We start from the raw sequence: 20663 nt of genomic DNA on the forward strand, positions 1-20663 counted from the left end.
GAGTGAATATTCCCTCAGTGAGCTATGGATCGACTCTTGATCTTGATCCACTGCAACCAAGAAAAAGAAAGAATGAATGAAAAAAGGAAAATTTAATACAGGAACTAAAATAAACTATGTAGTACAGTATGTTTATATTGTAGCTGCATATGCGATGATTTCTTGGATTAGAAAACCTAAGTTGCACATTAATGATTTTACAAACAGTGGAAATGAATTTAAGCAGTATTCTTTTGCAAGAATGTGCAATTATTAAAATATGAAGAAATGCCACAAGATTAGTTCATGGTACAGCATTATTTGTCCTCTGCTGAACATGGTCACCATCTGGTTTGTTCTGGTTTCTCTGCAATATTTAGCATTCTTTTTTGCTTGAAATATCTTAAACCTAAAAAAGAGTAATTAAGCATTGCTGATCCAATATCAATTTATTATTATTTTATTTATTTGATTTTATTTTATTTTTAGCTAAATTCACGTTCAAAACAGGTTTAATTTCTCTGGTTGTCAAATTTATTACAATAATTGTCTCCAAAGTTCAATGCTTCTAAATAACAGGAAATAGTATAGTATAGTATAGTATAGTATAGTATAGTATAGTATAGTATAGTATTAGTATAATATATTGTCCATCTGTATACTTTGTACATTGGGACAATAGATGCTCTAATATAATACAACATATACAACACTCACACTATACACATAAACAGCACGTTCTTGTATCATAACATTACAACATACTGAGTAGAGGACAATTTTTTACAAAGATTTTGGTAATTTGAACATGACTAATGAAGCTTATATATACACATATATATGCACACACACACACACACACACACACACACACACACACACACACACACACACACACACACACACACACACACACATACAGTATATGTGTTTGCCATAAAATCCTACTCTTTTTTTTGCATTTTTATGCTAAAATTATTACAGTCTCGATGAATAGCAACCCATTCCTATAGCAGATTTATTATTTTTACATGAACTCAAATGTATTTTCTAAAGTAAGTATGTTTTCCATTGAATGTTTTTATTATTAGATGTTCAGTACGTATTACAGAGGAACATTCCAGAAACAATGCCCCTACAATTTCTTAACAAGCCGCTGTAATAACTGTTTGCTTCATGAAGAATAAAATACCATGTGGCATTCTGCTGTTAGAAAATAATCAATAAGGGGGTGGTGTGATGTGGCATGATGTGTCATATATTTTTATTAGTTTCTCATTACATTTAATGTCTTGGAACATCTGCAAAACAAGTTAGTTCCTGTTATTAATTATATTACATCAGCTATAAATAGTTGTTCCCTTACCAGCCTATTTTTTTCTTTTTAATCTTGAAGCTAATAATGCAAAAAAGGCAGCTTGTCGTGGTATAGAGAAAATTCCTCTTTTCTTTTTTAAATTTAGTTACCTTTAGTTACAATGAAAACACCTTACAGTAAACTTTACCATACCGCTGTAGCCTTTCTTTGTAAAATAACAACACAATTTAAAATTTGCTCATCATTAACCTTAGATTTTCCCCCCTACAAGTCCCTGAGAATTAGCTGTTACTATAGAAACAACAATGTGGTACATTATAAACCTGTGATTTGCATTGTAGCCTGTACTACAGTCAGAGCAATACTGCTATCGAGAATTAATGAACACCTTTTGACCAATCAGAGTCAAGATTCCATCTGAAAAGCAACTTTTGTAGTTAAATCTTATTTTGAAGATAAGATATTGGCAATTGGACCAAATAATTCCACCATGTGAATGTTTTAATCTAGAAATTCATCAGCAATGTTACAGGAGAATGTTTTATAAAATATTCACGTAAGACAAAAAGACATGAAAACTTCAAAATGTTCAAATGTTCATTCATAAGACATTCTGCTAATGAAAAAACTTAAAAGTGCCACTTCACCCAAACCCAATCAATGCCTTTAATCAATCAATCAAATGAATTTCTGACTCGAACACATTTACATTGACTGTTATTATACATAGGGTCAAAGGTCTCCAAGTGCCTGAATTATCAATAATAACAATAACATTTATTATGTCTACATTTTGAATATGTATAGTTGAGTGGAGCACCAAATTTTTTTTTTTTTATTTACCCAATTTTCAAAATGTTTTTTTCCCAAAGGTATAACTGTTCTGTTTTCCCAGTATGTGCTGGATCAAGTGCCATTTTATAAGCTGTGAAATAATCAGGGTGAAAACCCATACTGATAAATTAAACCACATTTGCAGTGATTGATGTGATGATTACGACTAGCACTATGTAGCAATTTGTTATGGGTCCACGCTAGACAACGAGATGATTTTCAAAAGCATTCAGAGTTTGAAGGCAAAATTATAAAGGAAAAATGGAAGTTGATTGACTGATAACATAGTTGCATTTACATTTGTAAATGTGCCTCGATTTACAAAATGATTTATTTTAAAATAAGATATTGGTGCTTTGTGCTGCCATATGGAGTAAATAGTTTAATGACAGTTTGCGTGTATATTCAGGGAAATGAGTTTGGTTGGGTAGATGTAGTTGAATTAGCATTATTGGACACAAAACACGCCTGGTGAGCAGGTTAGTGGGATTTCCTAGCATGTTAAAAATGTATTTAGCTAATAAAGCATTTCTGATTCTTAAATGGGTTTTACAAGATGAACTAGTGAGAGTGGAACCAGAGGCCGGCAAGAGTGAGTGAGAAAGCTCTCCTGTGGTTTGAGTGCTGTAGAGTGCAGTCTTCCTGATGCCTGTCACTGGCTCAGCTCTTCACACAGCCCCACTCTGCTGAAGTGTGTGAAGTGTTTCCCCCGAGAGGCACGACTCAAACACTGCATTTACAAGATCCACAGCGAGACTGCGTTTAATTGTCTGTGTTGAATTTAACTAAATCCCTTTGACGTGAAAACTTAATGGAAAGAGCTTGCCGGAAGTCACTACTAATGTTAGTAGATGAATGCTAAGCTCCGAGCACAGCAAGGCTGAGTGTACAGGAACACTCACACCTCCTTTATAGTTCTTTTACGTAAGGAAGAAAGAATTCATGAGTAATTATGTATGAGTTTAGTACAAAGCATTACGAAGGGCTCTGAACAGGAAAAGTATAAAATTTGCCACCCAAAAAAAGCAATTTTCCACTTATATAATAATGTTCCACTTCCCTAAGTATGAAGTCAAAGCATAAATTATATATGATGCCATTTAAGGCTTAAATTAAATGCAGAAATATGACGTTATTAATAAATTAATAGTATGATCCCTTTAATATATTAACACATTGCTAGACACAAGGACTGAATTGCTTCTTTTAACAGAGTTAAAACAAAGTTAGTATTCAGACATATTTCCTACACACGAGAGCATTCATCTTCTTCTACCGCTTATCCGGACTACCTCGGGTCACGGGGAGCCTGTGCCTATCTCAGGCGTCATCGGGCATCAAGGCAGGATACACCCTGGACGGAGTGCCAACCCATCACAGGGCACACACACACATTCACTCACGCAATCACACACTATGGACAATTTTCCAGAGATGCCAATCAACCTACCATGCATGTCTTTGGACCGGGGGAGGAAACCGGAGTACCCGGAGGAAACCCCTGAGGCACGGGGAGAACATGCAAACTCCACACACACAAGGTGGAGGCGGGAATCGAACCCCGACCCTGGAGGTGTGAGGCGAATGTGCTAACCACTAAGCCACCGTGCCCCCCTACACGAGAGCATATCAGGATTAATAAAAACATTGGCATTATTTTTATTGTGGTACTATAAAAATTGCCAGCCATATAAAAAGAAAAATGAAAAATATATGCATGTGCTGGATCAAGTGCTATTCTATAAGCTGTAAAACAATAAAGGTAGAGCTTAAAAAGAAGTCAGCATGCAACGACTAAACTAAAGCCTAACATTTACTGTGGGAGGACATCAGGGCCCATATTCATGAAAATTCTTAGTGCAAAGAGTTGCTCCTAGTAATGAAATATTTAAGAATTATAGATAGATAGATAGATAACTCCGTCCAGGATGTATCCTGCCTTGATGCCGTGAGCCAAGGTAGTTCGGATAAGCGGTAGAAAATGAGTGATTGAGTAGATAGATAGATAGATAGATAGATAGATAGATAGATAGATAGATAGATAGATAGATAGATAGATAGATAGATTCTGCTGCTATGGCATCTAGAGATACACTATGACAGAGCTGTAGAAATTATATAATTTATAGTTTTTTTTTACTTTTTGGGCTGATTTCCAGAATCTAGCGACAGCCATCAACATCTGGCAGGTTTTCCCAGACCACAGCACATTTACATTGAGTGTTGTCTAAATGCATTCTTCAGTATCATGTTACAGTAAAATATTCTCTTATTATACATAAGACTTAGAAGAACTGAAGGGCAAATAATCACCGATATGTAACTATGAAGCACATGAGTGCATATGAGGAATAAGTAGGGGAATAATTAGCAGCATGACTGATGAACCGCAGCCGTTTAGACACACTTCTGTTCATAGGTGCCTGAATTAGAGAAAGCTTCATCTACATTTAGATGTTCTGCAGCTATTCTAATGTCTTCCATTTGAAATACGTTTCCAGCTTTTTTCCTTTATTTAATTATTTTCTCTTCAGTGAGAGTTACCTTGCTGATAACACTGAATAGTAATGAACATTTTAAAGTGACAAGAATGTACTAAAAAATTCTGTAAAAGAAAGGCTAATGGAACTCCACAGTCAGAGGCAAAGTGTCACATAAGAGAATCTTACAGAAATGATCTATGTTGTTCTCCCTTTCATCATCACCCTTTCCAGCATGCTGGCTATCGGGATATGTTTGAACTAAGGTAACAAAATTTGTTTTTTTGCTGTCATTGTCAAGAACAGTGTCATTTCTCTTCATTTAGACTATGCTGATGAGAAAAAACATCTTCCTTAGATCAAATTTTATATATAAGCATATAATTTTAACATGTGTAAGCAAGAAGCAACATTATGAGGCTAAATATATAGTATAGTATAGTATAGTATAGTATAGTATAGTATAGTATAGTATAGTATAGTATAGTATAGTATAGTATAGTATAGTATAGTATAGTATAGTATAGTATTGTATAGTATAGTATACCCTACTACACAATACTGTTATAGTTTTATTTTTATTATTTCTCTTGTAATGGGAAATCAAAATTAGTTAATGGTTCTCATTATAATACCTAATAAATACTAAATTAAGATTTACACATTAAACTTTAATTTACAGTTGATCATCACTGACTAATTATATAGTGCCTAAACTAGAATGAAATACCAACAATACTGATTGAACAACATTTACGCTGTTTAGCATCCACCGCAACTTACATTTTTATCACATTTTATGCAACTGAGTGTCAAGGGCCTTGCTCAGGGGCCCAGCAACAGCAGATTCAAACTCACAACCTTCCAATCAGTTTTTCAACATCTTAACCACTAGGCTACCGGATCCCACAACACTGTTGTGAGTTTTGTCTCTGACAGCTTCTTATTCTCAGCTACATCACTCCGGTTCATAAATGTTTCACCTACAGTACAGATGTACAGGGGACTATTTTTTTTTTAATATATAATCTCAATCATGCTGGCTATTATTACTGTTTCTACCTGCTTACTATATTTTCTAACATATTTATTTTCCATAAAATATAAACCTAGTGTTAGCCTAATTTAAACCATCATAACCCCAGTCTGGGCCTGACATGGTCTTTCCTTCTCCTGTGAGCTTCATATATTGACCGCACAAATGCAAATACCTACTCATGCCTTTTTATGTGGTGTTTATGTGGATCCTAGTACTGATGCACACCCCCAGTCTCAACCAGACACAAAATTTGTATTTATATCCACTAAAAACACATTATCTGGTCATCCAAAATAGTGTATTCATATTCATTTACATCCCTATTATAAAAGGCTAAAAGCTGCTGTTTCTGTTCCATTATTCTTTGGATTTATGTCTAAAGATTTGGCAAAAAGAGGCAGACCTTTGACTAAAATTTGAGTACCTATTCAAGAGTAAACCATCCTTTTATGCCATATATAGCCACCTAGTGCTGGCTTTCTGCAATTCAAGCTGTCATGCTCTGTAATGGTTTCAGATTGGGAAATATCGCTCAATGAAAGTCAAGTGTGCGCCTCATTATTCACCAAAGTGGCCGGATTGTGTGGACCTTTTGTTGCCATAATGGATCCAACAAGACACCGATATTGTAATTACACACAGACGGCTCGTCTGATGATGTTGAGAGCCAAGTGGATAATTCCATGTGGTTTTGTGTGTGGTGGGTGCTTTTCCTGTCTGAAATGCCCATTATCCCTCTGTAGACCGCTCCTCTTGCTTGCTACGCTGAGAGGAGCTACAAAATTGGCTCAGGCGCTGAAGACAAATCGCTCGCCTTCAACATTCACTTCTCAACACTCAAGCTCAAAGAGTTTTAATAAAGTGAAAACAGGTTTAAAATGCTGCCCATAAAATCAGCAAATCGTGGTATGAGTGCTGTGTAGCATGTTTTCGGTTAGGATATGAACTTCAGTGAATTTACAGTGGTTTCTATTTTAATTTTAAAACAGCTTTTTAAAGCAGATGAGGATTAGATGTGACTTTAGAACTCTATGATTTTTAATAGTTTAGTTTTCTTGATATTGTTCTGAAATTTACTGTAGATTATTGGTATGAATTAAAGGAACATCATTTAAAAAGTTTAGCTTGTGTTACAGCGTTGATACAATCAAGGACAGAAACATTGTGGAATAAACTCTGAAAGGCAAACCATATTTTATTAAAATACATCATAATTCGTGATGGACATGAGCTCATACATTATAATCTCTGCTTCTTGCCTCATCTCTGATTGATGTATTGACAAGAAAATACATCATAATCTCCGAAGGACATCAACTTCTGCTTTCGTACCCTCAAGGGGGAACTAGATTTAAATGTTAAAATAATCAGTGTCTGAAGCGTGAAGTATGGTTTTCCTTCGAGCATCTGACTAAGAGGCATCATAGAGCTGTGAGGAGTGAAGCGATGGTGATTAGAACACAGCAAGGCTGTGATCACCTGCATTTACCAAAAGGCTGAGGTCCCACCCCCTGACCCTTTAAGAACCTGCAATATCTTCCCTGTCCAATTAATACTGCAGACCTCAGAAGCTACCTAATTCATTTGATCACTCTGCTTCAAAACATCTGCATCCAATATTTCATCCCTTGATCCATCGTGTCCTTTACGAAAAAACCCAAGGTTTTCTTCTGAAGCTTCAGGGTGGGAATAACTCCCATTTATTCAACAACAGATCTCTGAAATCTCTTTGACCATCCTCTCTCTCTCTCTCTCTCTCTCTCTCTCTCTCTCTCTCTCTCTCTCTCTCTCTCTCTTTCTATCTCTCCCTATTTGCCCCTGACCCCCACTGGATGATGATTCATTGCTGTCGCTGGCCTCCTTCTTCTCCCGGCTCTACTCTCCTTTTCTTCACTTTCCCTCTCATGGGGGTTTTGACTGGATATGAACAAAACAGGATTCTACTGAAAAGTAAGTTATGCAGCATTTATTCAGCAGCTCACAAGGAAGCATATGTTTTATACACATCCCATATGAAAAAAGAAACTTACGCATTGTACAAAAAATCTAGAGGAAAAAAGTAACAGTTAAGGGATGTTAACTTCCTATAATAATCTAGATATAAATAATCTACTGTAGTAAATAATTTAGATATAGACTTTACAGAATGATTTATTATGTATTATACCAAAGCGCCGTTAAATTCTAAATTCTGATTGATTAAAAAGGTTGATTGTTGAGTCATTTTCTTTGTCAGCTGATCTGACAGTCAATCCTTTTACAAGACAACTCACTATACTAAATTGTCATTTCTAAAGCAACAACTTACACAAGAACCTGTATGGTGGACATGCCTCATAATCTAACCAATAATAAACAGGTTAAACAATGTGTTGTTGTAAAAAATTATAACTATTCGTGTGGTGAACCTTTCTGTATGGAGATATCTGTTTATGGGTGGAGTTTCCACCACATCAATTACTAATTATTATCATTAACTGAAAATATAAACTAATGTTCTAAATTATGATGTTCTTAAATTAATTAATAGGTAAATGTCAATGCCTGTGGTTATAGGAAATTGATCATTGATGGGATGGTGGTCTAGATTCTATTAATTCGTATGTGTAACACGTTTTTGTTGTAAACTGTGGTATATGGTAAAATTAAAGAAATCCGTTTTCTATACTGTTTGCTATTCAAATGTTAGCAATAAAACTTCACATTATAGCATCTTCAAGTCAAAGTCATTACAATATTATAATTCGGGCAATTATACTGTTTTATTTATTTAAAACAAAGTTATTTCAAAGTGCTTTCATTTTGAAACAGAACAAAGGAGTCATCTTATTCCCTGTGCTTATTCTGTCAAAAAGCCCAAAAGCTCATTTATTTGTTAAAAAATCCTAGCGTTTCTTTTGGAGTATTAGACAGATCCAGTACACAGATTTGAGATACTGTAATATAAGCTTTATTTGTCATGTGCAAGTTTGTAGAGAGGTAGAGAAATTTACAAGATATCAACATCAGAGCCAGTAAGCTTGAGAAAATGCATAGAAATATATAAAGAGTGTAATGGTCTTGGGGCATGGTGAATTAGTGGTTAGTATACCCAGATTTGGGGGTTTGATTCATGAGTGTGCTTGTTCTCCCTGTGCTTCTGGTTTCCTTTAGATAACCTGCTTTCCTTTCCTAGTCCAAAGACTTGCATTGTAGTCTGATTGGCATTTATAACTTGTCTATAGTGTGTATGTGTGTGTTTGTGCCCTGTTAAGGATTAGCAGCCCTCCAGGGTGTTCTCTGCCTTCTACACTGAGTATGCTGGCAGAGGCTTTTAGGTTCCCCACAAGCCTACAGTATATAGGATAAACGTTACAGAAAAATAGATGGATGGATTCTGCATCCAGAAGCTGTACCAGCTCCGATCGACTTCAGTGTGATGAAGATTTTGGACCTCCACTGAGATGAGGCAGACTCAGCGAATCCTGAGGCATCTAGAGATTTACCAGCTCCAGTCAGACTCTGCGATACTGCGAGGAGATGCCAACTCCACGTGATCTTTTGCATCAATACAACATCTGTTTGACTGTATATTTATAATCACACCCTCCAGTGTCACCCATATGAGGATGGGTTCCCCCTTGAGTCTGTTTCCTCTCAAGGTTTCTTCCTTTACCATCTAAGGGAGTTTTTCCTTGCCACTGCTGCCTGAGTCATCTCAGACTTGCCCATTGGGGATATATACATACACATTGTGAACTAAATCCATCTAATATTAATCTTGAATTTTTCATTCCGTTAATCATTATATTATTCTTTGTTTATGTTCTGTAAAGCTGCTTTGAGACAATAACAATTGTAAAAAGCACTATACAAATAAACTTGAATTGAATTGAATTGAATGGATGGATGGATGGATTTATGTGTATATGAATATCCACTTGTCTTTGATGTTTACTACATTTACTAATACTTTATATATTTTAAATAATATTAACATTGTATGCATTGAGTTACAAGATATATGTTTACTGGCCATAGCAGATAATCCATCATAATCTCCAGCGCACATTAAGTACTGCCTTAAATCTTAAAGACAAGCAGTTTTGAGTGTTTAAATGAGCCATAGAGCCTATAGAACTGTGAAAGAAATCTCTGGTTCAGCCGTCTTACTACGAAGCAGCACTGAACTCATGTCTGAGGTGATGGACACTGAGCTGCTCAGTCAGTCTTTCAGTTCAAATATCTTTAAATTGTCCATCATTGAAAAACCTCTCTAACTAAATGAACAGGCTAAATGCCGTGTCTGCCATTTTTACAACAAAAGGCTTTTAGCATGATAAATGCTCTTTCTCTACTAATAAGCCAAGAAATAATGGGAGAGAAGAGTGCAGTTTCATGGATTTCTGCTGGGCTGTAATCCAGTGAATTAAATTCATAATCTTCTGGGGAAAAAATGTAGAGAGTTTTTAAAGTAATACCTTAATTATGTAGCTCTACAAATTTGGAGTTTCCATTGCACTGATTGGTTTAAATAGGAAGTAAAAAGAGCAATATGAAAACAAAGGACGGCCAAATAATAAAATTATCCTTACAAAAAAAAAAATAAAAAAGCAGCACGGGTTCCCCCGAAAATGGAGAAAATGGTGTAGTAGTGTTCAGAATGAGCCTGAATGCTTTATTCACAAAATTACAGCTGCGGGTTTTAACCCTTGGGTGCATCTCAATCAGCTTCCTAGCTCCATAGGTCATGAATCAGTAAATAAGTACATGAGTTCCAGGAAACCAAGGACTCAATTCTTATTTCCTCATCAGTCATTGTTAAAAACACAAAACCTATCAAAGATTTGTATGCTAAATTTTTTTTTTTTAGCTTAATCACGCTCATTTCTCTCAAGAAACTTCAGCAGGATTGTTGGTAACTTGTGGAGTTTCAAATAACACTCTCTCACTCATTTTCTACCGCTTATCCGAACTACCTCGGGTCACGGGGAGCCTGTGCCTATCTCAGGCGTCATTGGGCATCAAGGCAGAATACACCCTGGACGGAGTGCCAACCCATCGCAGGGCACACACACACACGCTCATTCACTCATGCAATCACACACTACGGACAATTTTCCAGAGATGCCAATCAACCTACGATGCGTGTCTTTGGACCGGGGGAGGAAACTGGAGTACCCGGAGGAAACCCCCGAGGCACGGGGAGAACATGCAAACTCAACACACACAAGGTGGAGGCGGGAATCGAACCCCCAACCCTGGAGGTGTGAGGCAAACGTGCTAACCACTAAGCCACCGTGCCCCCCATTTCAACTTAACAAAATAACAGTTAATAAACCCTCAGAAGTTGAACGTTAAAAGACTCAACCACAACGACAATAACAAGCTCCTTACATTTGTAAATAAAGTTGAATGATACTTTGTCCATTTTATCTTCCAAAAATATGACATTTTTCCAGTAAGATAACATCGATGCTCTTGGGATTGTGTGATTTTTTTAGGGAGCAAATGTTCCAGTGCACTGGTGGGATTTTTTGATTGAGAGAGCACTTAAAATGGCCCACCTCTTGATTAGTGACCTGACTACTGAACTAGAGAGTTGACTGAGAGTCACCCTTTGTGCTCTGTTTGCTGATTTTATGTATAGTTTATGGCTCATATTGGGTTTGGTCAACTGTATATATTATTATTATTATTATTATTATTATTATTATTATTATTATTATTATTATTATTATTATTATTATTATTATTATTATTATTATTATATTAGTATATATAGTATATAGTATATAGTATATGTTCCCTGCAATTTATTTCACCTGAGAAATACTGAGGCATAATAATAATTCAGATTCAAACAACGAAATATCTAAGAATTTTATAATTTATGCCCGATTTCTCACATTCAGGGAATAAAGCATTTCATACACTAGTACTCTTTCTTGTATTAAATAATACAAGGTTTAGCAACAGTTATTATTTCCACCATCCTTTGTGTTCACACCACATTGACTTAATTTACAGATATTATGTTTTGATTAACCGCATTGAAATGATTCAAATGCTGGAGAAATAGACAAGCTCAAAATACATCTGTAAGACTCATTTTCTCTGTGGTGCCATTGTTTTATGCCTGATGGCTAAAACCCATAGGCAGCTTTAAAAGAAACGGTCAATTACATAAGCATAGGTGACACTATTGAAGTAGCACAGCAAGACTTTCAGCTGCCTTTGAATGACATTTCACTTGAAATGGTTTTTATAGTGTAGCGGAGTCAATTAGTTCCCTAATAGCTAGCAGCTTAGCTGGTGATGTGGTAGTCATACGCTTGTGCTTGTGTTTGTATATCATGGCTGAGTGAGTGAGGTTAGTGTTAAAGCTACGTTCATCCATATCTGACCTTGCTTACTTTGTGACAGGGTCAAACATTTCTCATTAGAGGTGAACATACATTCCAGAGTATCAAAATCATACATCAGAAAGGTCACAAGCTGCATAATGAACTGTGAAATGTCAATTCTGTTACTTCATATTTAAATATTGTACTTTTTTTTTACCAGGGGGAACATAAGTGATATTTACTCCCTTCCTGCAAGGCCTAAAGCAAAGACTGTGCTTCATTAAATGTAGCCCATTTCTGGCTAGTAAAGTGATTATTAGAGTAATAAACTTACTTCCACTGTCATGACCATAACTTTGCGAAGACCACATTCCTCAAATCCTATCATCCAAATGTAAACATTACATATTAAACCACCAAATTTAGCATAAGGAGAATTTTTTTCAGCAGTTGGGGTTAGTGGTAAAAATCTGCAAATTTTCTGCATAATAATTTATATTTGTTCATGCAAAAAGGACTACACATCCTTCCTCCCAGAAGATATGTCTACACAAGCAGGGGTGGTGGGGGAAGCACGGAAGCCACAGCATTATATCAAAAGGGCATCCAAAGGAGAATGTTAATAATGATCCCTCTAAAACAATTTCCATTAATTTTCGGCCGCATCACCAGGGAGTAATATCTACATGCCCGAGGCAGGTTTAAATTGCCCAGACAGCCTGTGAAAAGTACACTGCCTCCCTAGTGTCCACCAGCAGCAAAGCATGAGCAAGGCCTCTGGAGAATGCACACTATCCGAGCCTATTACCAGCAAGCAATGACACTGAGGAGGCGGAATGGAGGAGTCTCCAGCAGAAGAGCCCCGCTGTTTGTCAATGAGGAATGGAAACCAATTATAGGAAAAATATGAAGTGCCTTGTAAATGTACTGGGACAAAGAAAGGATTTGTGTATTATAAGCCTTAGAAAGTGCCCTACATTTAGTATATGTGCTCCTCAGTTAGCGAGAGATCATTAAAAAAATACACAACATTACATATGATTGTGGCAAACACTAGATTCAATCCATAACTGATATAAATGAAGATGCGATTTTGGTGAAAAAGTTCATTGAAAAAAGTTTCCAAGATCTAATTCAGAATTCAGTACTCATCTGATCTGAAGTACTGCTGGAGAGCAAAGGGAACATTTCTTCCAATACAATGTCACAGCTACGACCGATATGATCTAGACATTTAATATTCTGAAGCTTTGCCAAAGTGCATCTCCCAAAGACAACGGGTCACCTACTTAATCTGAACAAACGCTGGTCTGAGCGATAGGGGCTTCGTCGAGAGGAGCAGGATGAGAGCCAGCAAATGTCATCAATCAGCAGGGGGATCTTCATAGACTGCAGCCTGGTGACAAGTCATCCTGTGGCATGGTGGCACTTGTTCTTTAAAGGCAGATCATGCAGAATAGCCGGTCAGAGTGGGCACATCTCCTGGGCATCGGTGCACCTGCCGACCTGTCTGCAGTCACGGCTTAACAGGAGCGCGTTGAGAGTTTGCCCTTGCATTTGGCCAGAAATGCCAGCTCTGATCAAGGGAACTGTGATACTAATAAACATATGGAATTAAAATCATATCTTGGTAGAACACTCATAGTTAAACATTTCTTGGCTGAAACACGATACGCTTAAAGTTGACGTCTTGAGAACACTGTTGCTAGGCAACTAAGGAAGCATGGATTTCGAGTAAAGCTAGCTAATGACTGAGACTGACAATTTATCAAACAAACAATGTAAAAACAGAGTGATGACAGAAATAAGATAGAACCATCAGGAATAACAACATTTCTCTCAGAGTTGCTGGTTAATTCCTACAAAAACACCTAGTGATGAGATGACAACATAATTTACAAAACACAATACAACGATACAGGAACAACACAATATGACAATGGCCAAAGGATGCTAATTATAGTAAACATAAAATCGAGACAAAAATAAAGTATTGTAACTTCCATTGAAATTCCCTTGTGAATAACTAGCCCCAATTTCGAATCTAGTTTCCAGGGAGATGAGAGCTGGTGGGGGAAATGTTTGTGACTAGTGAAGGGGGGAGAAAGAGATAGTCTGGCTCAGGCTGTCTATAGAGAGAGGACACTCATGTCTTTATGGCTGTCCAGGGAGCAGCCTGTCCATGTCAGGGGGGTAATGAAGCAGAACAGGGCCCAAGGACAACAAGAAATGTGCACACTACAAACAAAGCATCGTGCCTTTCCTCTGCCTCCTTCACACCATCTCTCTTTTAGGCAGGAGTCCTTTCAGCTAAATTGCTCTCTGTGTCTCCTGGATTTGCCCACCATCTCTGTGACTCTGCCTTGAACGCTCACAAATAGCAGCACACAACCTGAATGTGTCTCACCCTTCGTCATTCAGACAGCCTCTGTCATTTAGCGTAATGCAGGACAATAAGTCTCATGCCTCTCCCTCTCTGCGGGCCACAAGATGACATGTCCCGTGAATGGAGACTCACATTTGTAACTAACCATGCAAGGGCGTGTTTCCTCAGTCTGCCACAGCCGGAACCAGGAAAGACAAAAGCGCAGCAGCTAGGTCTAAAAAGGATGTTTTAGCTGAGAATAAGAGTGAGCAGGAGCGGCTTAATAGGGCCGGGCCCCTGGCAGCAGGAGAGTCAGGGCAAGTCTGAGCGCCTGAGAGGATTACGCTGCAATGAATTTAGAGAATCGCCCCAGTGAGCCTTCCCTCCCTGGATGGGATTTGCTTCTGTATGTCAGCAAGGCGGATGCATCCATAGAGAGGCGAATGGAGTGAATATGGGGAGGCATTCGAGCAATTACCAGACTTTGCCCTCTGAAAAAAAAGGTTGAAGAGAGAAAACAGAAAATAGCGAAGAGCATGAAACCCCAAGATGGAAAGGGAGGGTGAGAGAAGAGAATGTGTGCAAGGGCAGATTTCTCACCCGCAGAGCCATGTCCTATTTACCTCAGTGTGGCTCTGCCTCACATCTGATTACATCCTGCCCCGAGAGACAATAAAATCCTTCTGTCAAAGGTTATTTAACAGGAATGTGACTCCGAACCATTCCTTGTCCTTGTCATGCCTAACCTCAGGCAACTGTACAGCAGGACATATGTCTAGAGATGGTTCCAAAATTTATCAATCAAGTGTCTTCGAGAATTCAATGCACACTTGAATGAATTCTGACTGCTATCTATTCAAATGTTATGGAAAACAATTCAGCATCATTCATATGATAAATCTCTCATAAATCATTATTCAGAATGGATTCAAATGATGGAGAGGTCTTAAAATATTCAGTGTCAGAATATACAGGGAAATGTGTAATGTCTCCTGAGAGACCTCCAATTAAACCAGTTATTAAATTCTTTTTAATTTCAATTGTCTCTTCAGGACACAATCAGGCACACAGATAACCAGCATATGCTGATTTAAAAGATTTTAAATATGCATGACGATACAGCCTACATGGTCTTTAATTCACTTTTATCAAAAAAATTCCACAGAAATTGGGAAAAATGGGTGTTATGCACACATGACTGTGCACGGAGTCACCTCCATAGAAACAAATGGAGGTGTTGAGCTCATAAGTCAGAGAAGTGGCGTTGCTTTGGGCAGTAATGACAGGACTGTGGCAGCCCGAATCCCCAGTCATGGCTGCCTGACGTGATGAATGGCTGCCGCTGCCAGGGAGTGTGGGACCTGGGCAGCTTCATCCAATCGATACGCACCACAGGAAACACCTCGCATTTTAAACAGGACCTGTCTTGTGTCTCCAGGCCCCAAATGTGTGAAGAAAGACTGAGACGAGAAGCCTGTGCAGGTGAGTGTGTGAGCATGGCTGAGCTAAGGGGCCTCGTGTCAGCAAAATCAAGGTCGACGAGTCTCAACAAGTAGCCAAACGGCTGAGCAAGATGCATTTTGAATTGGCTTTGTAAGGATTAGAATCTTTTCTTCGACTGGTTATGTTAGCAGAACAAGCCAAGCTGGAAGATCCTGCATAATGAGGAACGTAACAGAGATATCGAATGCTTTGCGTCCTGTGTGCTCAGGACCTTCATTACGAGTCAGCAGGAACATTCAGGCTAAAATATAAGGAGAAAGGTTGTAGAGTCAGGCTTAGTCAATACAACTTAACTGATTTGCATCATTGGCTTGTTGATTCACTAAAATCACTGATCATAAATAAAACATGAAGACAAAAGGCAAAGAATTACCGTAAACCTGAATTACCTCCATTCAAAGTGAAAGAGGAATTTTTATGTATTCAATTTGAGCAGTCAAAGTGAAATATATTTTAGGTTTTTTATGAATTAATGAATTAATTTAAGGCATAATGGAAAGCAAGAAATAACCCAAACAGCAAACCGGACAAGCTAATGGTCAGAAAAGGAATTACAGGTCAATTGCGCTGCCTGATCCATGCTTGTTAATGCTACCGAGGCTTTTCACTAAGGTGGACAGGTCCCAGATTTGATCTGAATCCTGAGAGAGGCTCATTTTGTTCCTCGTCTTACGCATTTTAAACTCCATTCAGCAGTCACACCTAATGGACGAGGACAGTAGAGGTGGATAATAGAGGTATTTAAGGACGGCTATTTCCTTTCCTAAGAAAATGCAGGATAAGCAAATTAAATAAACATTTTGGAAATCTATAGATGTAGATTACATAACAAATAATTAGATGATCACAGTAGACATTAAAAATGTTTTCCATATTTAACCCATTCAACAGTCAAACTTAATGGAGGAGGACAGTAGAGGTGGATAACAGAGGTGATTAAAAGCAGTCATTCCTTCATCTATCTAAGAAAAGGCAGGATTACAAATGAAACGAAACGAAATGAAATTGCTTGGAAATTTATAGATATTCAGTAAATTCCAATTAAATAGGTTATCACAAATGTTTTCTATATTTAAAATGAATGCATCAATATCAAACAAGTATCATCTGAGTCACTGTGCTCCATTTATAAACAAACCCCCTCAGGTGCTTATCTGCCAAAACAATCCCAGTTCTGATAGAAATGAAGCATTTTCATTTTGGTACCCCATTTATTTTAGGGAGCTGGGTCTTGGCAGAGAACCAGGCGACAAGCGAGTGTGAGGGAAGTGACGCTGATTGTGTTTCTTCTAATTAAACCCTGGCTGACCTTGGTGTTGGGAATCCATTAGTTTTCAGTTGTAATCATCCCACCACAGCAATTACATCCTATTTGGTCCCACTTGGATTTGCGATATTGCCCTGAACAATAGGAAGTGTGCAGGACAAACACATGGAAGCAGAAAAAGATGTCGGGACTGCAGTGTGTAAAACCTGAATGGTGATGTGGCGGCCATGCGGCCAAGCACAGGAGGAGCAGAAGAGGACAGAGACGGAGGAGTCGATATTAGTGACACAGAGATAAGATGGTAATTAGATGATGAGTGAAACTACTTTGACTTTACAGCATAATTGCTTGATAAAATATGCATGACTTTTCAATAGATGACTTTTGCTTACTCACATCTGTCTGTTTATAAACAGAGTAAGTTGTCTCTTAGGTAAGGACATTGTTGTTTTAAGGAAAATGAAGGCAGAGGGCCATTACCCCTCTTATGTTCATTAATTTCCCCGTAACATCTTCTCCCAAGTGTTTTAATCTTATACCACAGCGATTTCCAGTGCTAAAAACAACTTTTGTTGTTTTTTTATTTGTTAATTATTGTACATTTTAAACATTTAAAGTGAAATACAGAGAAATACAGTTTGGCAATTTACAGAGAAATTACTAAACACAACTATAACTTGTATTGTTACAGTATGAAAGCTTAACTGGAGACTTATTCTATAAACATCTCTTTGTAGTAAGCTTTATCATAATGACTGGATTCTTATTTGTTAATTAATTAGATTATGAGGTGTATTCATCATAAAAATGGCCTGACCTTCATGCCCATATGTGCTCAATTAAAATAACATTCATATTTAGTTCTCACTTTGCTGTTATATTAAACTCCACTCTTGTGAGAGGGCTTCCTAATAGATTTTTGGAGTGTGGTTGTGAGGATTTGTATGTATTGAGCTAAAAGAGCATTAGTGAGGTCAGGCAATTGTGCTGGATGAGAAGTTCTAGGGTTCAGAGAGTGTTCCAGTTCATCCCAAATGTGTTCCACTTCCACTTCAGCTTTAACACACCGTGTCTTTATGGAGCTCTGTGCTTTGTGCACAAGGGCATTGTCATGCTGGAACAGGTTTGAGACTCTTATTCCGGTGAATAAAAATCATAATGCTACAGCATACTAAGCATACTAATGCACATTGTATAGGCATACGAAACACAAATTATATCGAATTTCATGCTTCCTACTTTGTGGCAACAATTATGAGAAGAACCACATGTAGGTGTAATTTTCAGGCGTACACATACCTTTGGCTATACAGTGTACAATAAAACAAGACACGGAAACCATGGTCATGATACGTAATACGTAAACTAATACTGTACACAGCTACTGGTCAACATTTACATTTATGGAATTTGGCAGATTTCATCCAGAGCAAATTTTGAGCGATACTAAATGAAGAAGAGAGACAAAATGAAGAGAGATTTGGACCACATAAAAAGGAGGATTTTGAGGATTCAAAAAACAAATGAACAATGTACTGTAGCAAGCACAGAACGGGTGTATCCAGTTGAACACACCAATGACAAGGCAGGGGCAGGGACAGGACTAAAAGAGAACAAATAACTTGCCTTACACCCCAAACCAAAGACGCCAAACCAAAACACATGAAATAATACAAGGAAAAAATACTGATGCTTAAAAATCAGTTCTGTGATATAAATTTTTTAGATCACTTTAGATCTACTTCTACTACAAAGCCAAAGAAAGATGAAAAAATTTCTATTTGGAGTCTTGCAAGAACTGCTGATTGATTTACAAGGGAAAATGGCAACCATGCATCCAAGTGAGCCCAGCCAAATCTCCGTGCTCTGCCCTATGCTCCCAAAAAATGCACATGATCCAAGCATAATATCTGCAGGCTGCGACCACCTGTGTGCCTCTGGGCTCTCTCCATCGTCTGATGTTTGCTCTGAGCTCTGGGCTTCAGGGAACTTTGCAGCCAAAAACAGCAGCACACCAGGGCTTGAGAACCATTAGAGATAATGACTGCATATTATGTAGGCGATAAAACTTGAAGCTCAGCAGTTCTGTGTAGGCTTTCCAAAACGCAGTAACAGGATCCCACCTCAGAGCCCCATCGGTAATCTGAGCTCTTTCTCCCTCTCCTCTCCTGTGCCAGTGAAGCTGCCACTATGGTTAATGAGAGGTGCTCCATCATTCCTAAGCAGGTGATAATGTGTGTCATTTAAGAGGCCTTGGATTGCGCACACTCTGGGGTTTAGCAGTCTTCCACCCCAAAGGACCTTGCAGACGGAGGATTGTATCGTATAAGGAAAAAAGTAGACAGGGATTTCATTTGCGCTATTATCGATACTAGGTATAAGAAGTGTCAAGCAGCATTACATTTTATGTATGATGTTCAAAAAAACCTGAAACCTGCTGATGTTAGTAACCTCATTCAAGAAATGAGCAGATGAGAACTCCTTGCTGTTCATCCATAGAAGAAAGGTTTCCTCTGCTTTTCTACATTTTGTTTTAAATAAATAGGCTATGATAGAAAGGTGATGAAGAGCATGCAATCACTCCCTTACAGAGAGCACAGCCAATTTTGGCTTCTGGCCATAGTCAACAGTGGCATAGTCAGGATTCAAATTGCGATCTCCGGACGCAATAGATGCTTTGTGCCATTTGTGAGATGAGATCGGCAAAGAAAAACTCCCTGAGATGTCATGTAAAACAATCATGGATAGGAACCAGACTCAAAAGAACACCTATTATAACTCATTAGCATATATAGCTGTAGCTGTAGAACAGTAAAGACAAACAGTTTGAATAATAGTCCAAAGGTGAAAGTACACATTGATAGAGTATCGAGAAAAGCCTAAGGAGAGTCAATTCATGAATTCATATCAATCAATTCATAACTGGTAAAAGAATTCCACTATTTATAGTGACCTCTCTCACCCTCAGTTTCTAATCTGAAGTACTTTTATTAAAGTATTATTATAATTTTAATATAATATTAACATAAATATTCCTTGTGCTTACAGCATATGCATATGTTGGTCTTAAGACTCTTTCATTTCATGAATTCATGTACGTAAGTATACTTAACGATATTTATTTACTCACTGCAACTATCTCAAAGTCATTATCACACCTATATGCTCAACAATGCATTAAACTTGTCGGTTACTGTTTAGTTATTTATTCTAAGGCATATAATTCAGTAACAAATGAACTAAAAGTGAGTTTAAGTGGTTAAATGACACAAGGTTAAAATATTGACTTTTGCCTAGAGTTAAATCACAACACAGCAAAATAATAATCACACCAGCTATTTTGAATAAACTCTACTGTTACTGTATTTACCAAACAAAAGGGACTTGTGATCTATGAGAAGAAATCCATAAAACTCCTGCATAACGTTCACGCTCGAACTCGTTCATCAACAAGAAGCTGAAGAGAGAGACGTATAAGCATAGTGCAGTCTGAAGGAGAGCCTTGGCTCTTAGCCAGCACGCTATTATCAAGCCGCATCTTCAGACAAGCAC

The 20663-nt window shown here is 37.6% G+C and overlaps 1 long non-coding RNA gene across 1 annotated transcript in view; it reads left to right on the forward strand.

The window, feature by feature from the left end:
- Window positions 1-9242, forward strand: part of LOC132852223 (uncharacterized) — a 37132-nt gene extending 27890 nt beyond the window's left edge. Inside the window, exons 2-3 of the long non-coding RNA XR_009649109.1 lie at window positions 7587-7600; window positions 8905-9242. This is a non-coding gene — a long non-coding RNA (uncharacterized LOC132852223). The remainder of the gene's footprint in view (window positions 1-7586; window positions 7601-8904) is intronic.
- The last annotated feature ends 11421 nt before the right edge of the window (window positions 9243-20663 follow it).

The sequence above is a fragment of the Tachysurus vachellii genome, chromosome 10 (genome assembly GCF_030014155.1).
Source record: "Tachysurus vachellii isolate PV-2020 chromosome 10, HZAU_Pvac_v1, whole genome shotgun sequence".
Taxonomy (NCBI): Eukaryota; Metazoa; Chordata; class Actinopteri; order Siluriformes; family Bagridae; genus Tachysurus; species Tachysurus vachellii.